This window comes from Mustela nivalis (genome assembly GCF_964662115.1).
Source record: "Mustela nivalis genome assembly, chromosome: 7".
NCBI lineage: Eukaryota > Metazoa > Chordata > Mammalia > Carnivora > Mustelidae > Mustela > Mustela nivalis.
The window spans coordinates 49,583,161-49,589,160 of record NC_139026.1 but is presented as its reverse complement, the minus strand read 5'-3'; the positions used below and the strand labels follow the sequence as shown (position 1 = coordinate 49,589,160).

Here is a 6,000-nt window from a genome sequence, read left to right as displayed (position 1 = left end):
ACCAGAGAAACAACTCCGTAATCTTAGTGGATTAACACAACCAAGATTTATTCTTACTCACAGTTGACTGTAAGCCTACAGAACTCTCCTGGGCAGTTGTCCATGATACAAGGGCTCACTGTCACACCTCACACTTCCACAATCATCAAGGTAAGGAATAACCAAGGATAGAGAGCTGAGCACGTCCCATTAAATGTTTCCCCCTTGAAGTGATGTGTTACTCTTAGTTCATTGGCCAAAACAGGTCAGATGGCCATGACTCACCTTAGATTGGTAGGAAAGTACAGTTCTACTGTGTGCCTAGAAGGAGAGGGGAACTAGATATCAGGTGACAATAAGACTTTGTGCCATACACATGCGTATGTACTGACTGAATGAAACTGAATGCATTTTTATTACAATTTCTGCTCTGTATATAATTACCAATCTTTTCTGTCATCCTGTTACTTAAGTCCTTTCTTGTTTTGATTCTACCATTCCCCTTCAGACATTACTTTAATAAACAAAAGGGGCAAATTGCTAATTCAAAAACACTCCTCAGGATAAATGAGTCGGAATCACTTTCATATAGCTGTGAAACCATCATGATCATGACTTCACATTAATTGCATGCTTTCCTTCATCATATTAATTAAACAGGTCACTACATCTCATTCCCTTCCTGCTCTCCTGATAAAATGTTTAAGTTTTACTAATGGTAACTTTACAGTTACCTGCCTTGATACCATCCAGGCATTCGAAAACAAAGACATTTCCAAAATAACCAGAGGACACGTTACATATAACATAGAGAAACAACTTCCACAGGAGAAACGGAATGAATGAAATACCAAAAATTCTTTGCTTCATGATTTAGATTGATTTATTTAACAGCATTTCTTAGGGTAGATTTCAAGGGGACATTGAAATGAGAGCTTGATTAGTATGAGATGAATAGCCTTGGTTTCAGGAGAAAATGATTAAGCCTTCTAAAACCTTCTATGGCTTCTTGCTACCCTTACTGTGACCTCTCAAAGCACTGCATGGTCTGGCTCCTGCACTGTTCTAGAGCCTCAGCCTGTACCTATTCCTCATGCTCTGGACTTCGGGCACTGGCCTCATGTGAATCCTGGAATCCCTCTTGTCCTTTCCCACCTTTACCCCCATGACACTGACTTTCTGGAAAACCCAGGTCTGTTGTCTTAGAGAATGTCACATATGCCAAATAAAGTTGTCCATATTAGGGCCTGTTTTTGTACAGCACAGAGCTAAGACTAGTTACTATATTTTTAAAGGTTGTGAGAAAGAGGAAGAGGAGAAAGAAGGAAAGGAAGGAGGAGGAGGTGGGAGGAGAATGATGTGATAAAGACCATATGGCCTGCAAAACCTAAAATATTTACTATCTGGCCCTTTACGAAACAGTTTTCTGACTTCTGTCTTCAATCTTTCTGTTTCCTTGTGGTATTAGTAGGTACCTTGGTTTCTTCGATTTCAGACAAGTTGGAAATTAGATCTGGAAATGTGCTGTCCAGTATGGTAGTCAGGTGGGTAGATGTAGTACTAGGCACTTGAAATGGGGCTAGTTCGAGTTAAGATGTGCTATAAAGGTAAAAGACACACCAGATTTCAAATACTTAACATGAAAACAAGAGTGTAAACTATGTATTTTTTTAAAAGATTTTATTTATTTATTTGACAGAGAGAGTGATCACAAGCAGGCAGAGAAGCAGGCGGAGAAAGAGGGGGAAGCAGGCTCCCTGCCAAGCAGAGAGCCTGATACAGGGCATGATCCCAGGACCCTGAGATCATGACCAGAGGCAAAAGCAGAGGCTTAACTCACTGAGCCACCCAGGGGCCCCACAAGTATAAAATAATTCATTAGTGATTTTTATGTTGATTACCATGTGGAAGTTATAGTATTTGGGATATATTAAATTAAATTAAATGCATCATTAAAATTAATGGTAGCTGTTTCTTTTTAAAATATGGCTACTAAAAATTTTTAAATTATTTATGTAGTTCACATTGTATTTTTATGGACAATTCTGGTGTAGAGCTTTAAATGTTTCTGGCAAGAATGCTTCTTAGCTGATTTTACATACATCATACCATGAGACATACAATATCAGTTCCTCTCATTAATGACACCTAATTTGACAACCTGATTCAGGGGTGACTGACGAGTATCTTCATTGTAAAAGGAAATTTTTCCCTTTGCCTTTTGTAATCTTTTATAGCCATGAGACTGCTGAGCCGTGGTTCCCCACTGACTTTTCACTTAATGGTTTTAGTAACCTTTGGTGGTCCTCGCTTGAATCAATTATGACGTCAGGGATTGCAAAATGGTGTTTTATACTTTTTGAGTTTCTTTTTAAATGTCTTACCTGGTATTCTTTTCTTCCTTTCTTTTTTTTCCTTCCATTTCTTTCTTTCTTAAAAAGGTTTTATTTTTGTTTTTAGTGAATATCACAATGGACACATCCTTCTAAAAAAAAAGATTTATTTATTTCAGAAAGAGAATGTGGGGGAGGCGGGGCAGAGGGAGAGGGGAAGCAGGCTGCCCGCTGAGCATGGGGAGCCAGTGTTGTGCTAGATCTCTGGACCTGGAGATCATGACCTGAGCCGAAACCAAGAGTCAGATGCTTAACCTCTTAATCAACAGAGTCGCCCAGGTGCCCCCACATCACTTTTTATGTACTCAGTGTGTTACAGTCAAGTGCAGTAATTATTCTTTTTGATACCCAAACTTCCCTAAATTTGGCGAGTGGAAGTCCCTTCAAGTTGACTCCTGAATCCTTTCATCATAACCGCATTAGTTTTTGAGGGCTTCCTTGGCATCTGATTCAAGAAGTCCCAGGTCTGCCTTGTATTTTCCTTGTTTTAGAAGTAGAAACAGCTATTCCTCAAGAAGCCTCTGCTTCCTTGAATGAGAGATGGTACTTAGGGTGGTAGATGTGATCAGAGTTACTGGAGTGACATTACTTTTAGGCCCTCTCAGTAGACAGAACTAGAAAATATATTTTAAGAAATCGCACGATCATACTGATGTTTCTAATTTAAGTTTAATATTATAGGAGTTTTTCCTATTTTGTTTGTATTTCTTTTCATGTACATTAAAAACCTTCATTTGATGAAACAAAAAGACATTTACTTATTTGCTTTCTCCTATAATATGTAATTTCAAAATTATAATAACATTATTAAAACTAACATTAACCATAGTGTGCGGTGAAGTTTAAGATTACTTTGTGGATCTTTTGTCCTCAGTGTATACCCTACTAAAGGTATATAGTCAGAGTAACTTAAAATATTTATTTGAAGTGTTCAAAAGTTACTTGAAGTAATTATTTTCCCTGAAAGGTTATGTTATACATTTGAGAGACATTTTGATTTGTTTCTGTTTGTGTTCCGTTTTAGGTTTGCTTTTGGTTTATTTATTTTTGAACATATGAACATTCATATGAACATTCACATGGCTCAGAAGTTCAAACCATTACAAATAGTTAAACTCAGGGCACCTGGGTGGCTCAGTGGGTTAAGCCTCTGCCTTCGGCTCAGGTCATGATCTCAGGGTCCTGGGATCGAGCCCCACATCGGGGAGCCTGCTTCCCCCCCTCTCTCTGCCTGCCTCTCTGCCTACTTGTGACCTCTCTCTGTCAAATAAATAAATAAAATCTTTAAAAAAAAAGTTAAATTCAGAGATTTTTTTCCCCCATCTTTGTCTCCTCTATCTTGTTTCCATTATACCTGAGGTAACTATTTTCTTTAATTTCTGTGTTCATCTCTCCGGTGTTGCTTTTCCTTCCTCCCTTCTTCGCTTCCTTCCATCCTTCCTTTTCCCCAAAACAAGCTTACCCACATACACATAAATTAGACTATATGCACTGCTTTTGCTTTTTCTTATTTAATATATCTTAGAAACCACTCCCTATCAGTTAAAAGAGATATCCCTCTTTCTTTCTTTTTTAAAATGACTGAAGACTATTCCCTCGTGGGGATATGCCATATTCTATTCAATAAATCTCTTAAACACGTTTCTGCTGTTTCCAGCCATTTGCCACTCCAAAACTCACTACACCGTGAATAAACTCATGTCTGTGTTGCTTTGTGTTCATGGAGATATACCTTCAGGGGAGAGCCAGGAATCTTATTTTTAGAAACATCCCAAATGATTATAATGCACAGCCAGATTTGAGTACTGTTGCTTACTGTGTAAAAAAGGTAAAAATGGTATTCAGGAACATAGAATTGCTAACATTTTTTTTTTTTAAGTGAAGAAACAATAGGTAAGGAAACAAAGTTCTCACCATCCTGAATCTTCACCTACACTACTTAGAAGAATGCAGTTGAGTTATATAAACAGCAGCTTAATTTCTGGAGTCTTGTGCCCAAATCACCATGTTGGTATCAAGAACATCCTATGTAGACTACGTACGCTTATGTGTATAAGTGACCTGGGTTTGGGGAGAAGATACCTTTTTGTTTAGATACACTGAGTCTGAAGCAGCCATGGGCCCTCCACGAGTGGCATCTAACAAGCAGTTGTGGGCACCTGTTTGCAGATCAGGTTAGGAGATTTGAGCATGTAGATGACAGAATAGGTCAAAGATGATCGAGGGAAGGATTACAGAGTGAGAAGGTGCTCAGGATGGAACCCGGGGGAATAGTAGTACTGAAGACAATAGTAGAGGAGTGCAAGGGACTATCCATGGCTAGAGAGGTAGGAAAACCTGAGAACACAAGTCATGAACAATGTATTACAAGAAGAAAATAGTTACTAGTGTCAAAGGTTGTTGAGAGGTGAGGTAAGACTCAGGCAAGACGGTATTCACTGGATTTAGCAACAAGGAGACCAGTAGTGTGACAGAGCAGATTCAGTGTTGCGGAAACAATAGCCATTAGGAGTGTTAAGGAAGGAATTCAAGCTCACATAGTGGATTCTTGGAAACAATGGTGTTTTGTAAGCGGTAACACAGTTTTTCTAAAAGCAACAAAGGGACATACTTGTACCCAAAGGGAAAAAATCAATTTTAGTATTTTCTCCCACAATTTTTCTTAAACCTTTCGTGCTGGCTGTTGTTCATGTATATTAGAATCATAAAGTGCTTTAGGATTTAGCAGTGTCTGCTTACTTATTTTGGGTTTATTACTAATAGAGTAATTCCATAATAAACAATACAAAAATAGTGAGAATAATATATGTTATGGTGTTCCTCAAAGAGTAACAGGACTTTCAAACAGTATCCCCAGCAGGCGTGGAAACCATGGCTCCAGAACAAAGTTTTTAAGCCACTGTGCTTCTCTTATACTTCCCTTCCCCAGTCCTTCTCTAAACTCTTGGCTATAATCAGGTGTTTTTTTTTTTTTTTTCTGTTTTGTTTTGTTTTGCCCCCACTGTGAGCAGGTGTAGTCCAGCTTAAAAGAAGCTTGGGAGACCAGTTTGTACTCAGAGAAGAAAAGATGAAAAGACTTTGAATGTCAGGTAATCCAGCTGTTCCCAGACCTGGCTGAGCATCAAAATAGACAACCCTGGGACGTAAATTAAAAAGAATCCTGGGGTCCCTGCCCTAGATCTCGACACGGTGTGTATAGAATGGAGCCTTGAGAACTGCACCTTGATTAAGAGCCTTTGCTGACATAAGTTCAAGTCCTTAAGGAAACGGAGGACAAGAGCAGTCCTGAGTAAACGGGTCTCCCATCTGGAGATTCGCGGCTCTGTGCTTTGGGTGGTGGCCGTTTGCCCTGAAGTGCGTCTGGGCTTTCGTTGCAGGGTGTTGGGGAGGGCTTCGCTCTTCCGGGCTCTCCAGGCTCTCTAGACACGGCCTTCCCTCTCATTTCTCTCTCCGGAAGTGCGATAAGTTCTGCGGATGCCACACCTGACGCTGCCCAGCGGGCGGTGCAGTCCAGGTACCGCTCGGACCCTCACTTAGGGAGGCCGAGAGCGCAGGTTCTTCTCCAAACCCCCAATCGCCCCGCCTTCATCCCGCCCCTCCAGGGTCTTATCCCCGCCTTCCGTGGGAG

The 6,000-nt window shown here is 40.0% G+C and overlaps 1 long non-coding RNA gene across 2 annotated transcripts; it reads right to left on the bottom strand.

Moving 5' to 3' along the window:
- Nucleotides 1-844: 844 nt before the first annotated feature.
- Nucleotides 845-5,959, bottom strand: LOC309868413. Of its 2 annotated transcripts, XR_014313686.1 has the most exons (3): nt 5,594-5,959; nt 2,364-2,464; nt 845-1,578 (listed from the first exon to the last, which is right to left on the bottom strand). It is a non-coding gene; the product is annotated as an uncharacterized lncRNA (long non-coding RNA). The 2 variants fall into 2 exon arrangements; XR_014313687.1 differs by lacking the exon at nt 2,364-2,464 and having other exon boundaries at nt 5,594-5,953.
- Between the last annotated feature and the right edge of the window lie 41 nt (nt 5,960-6,000).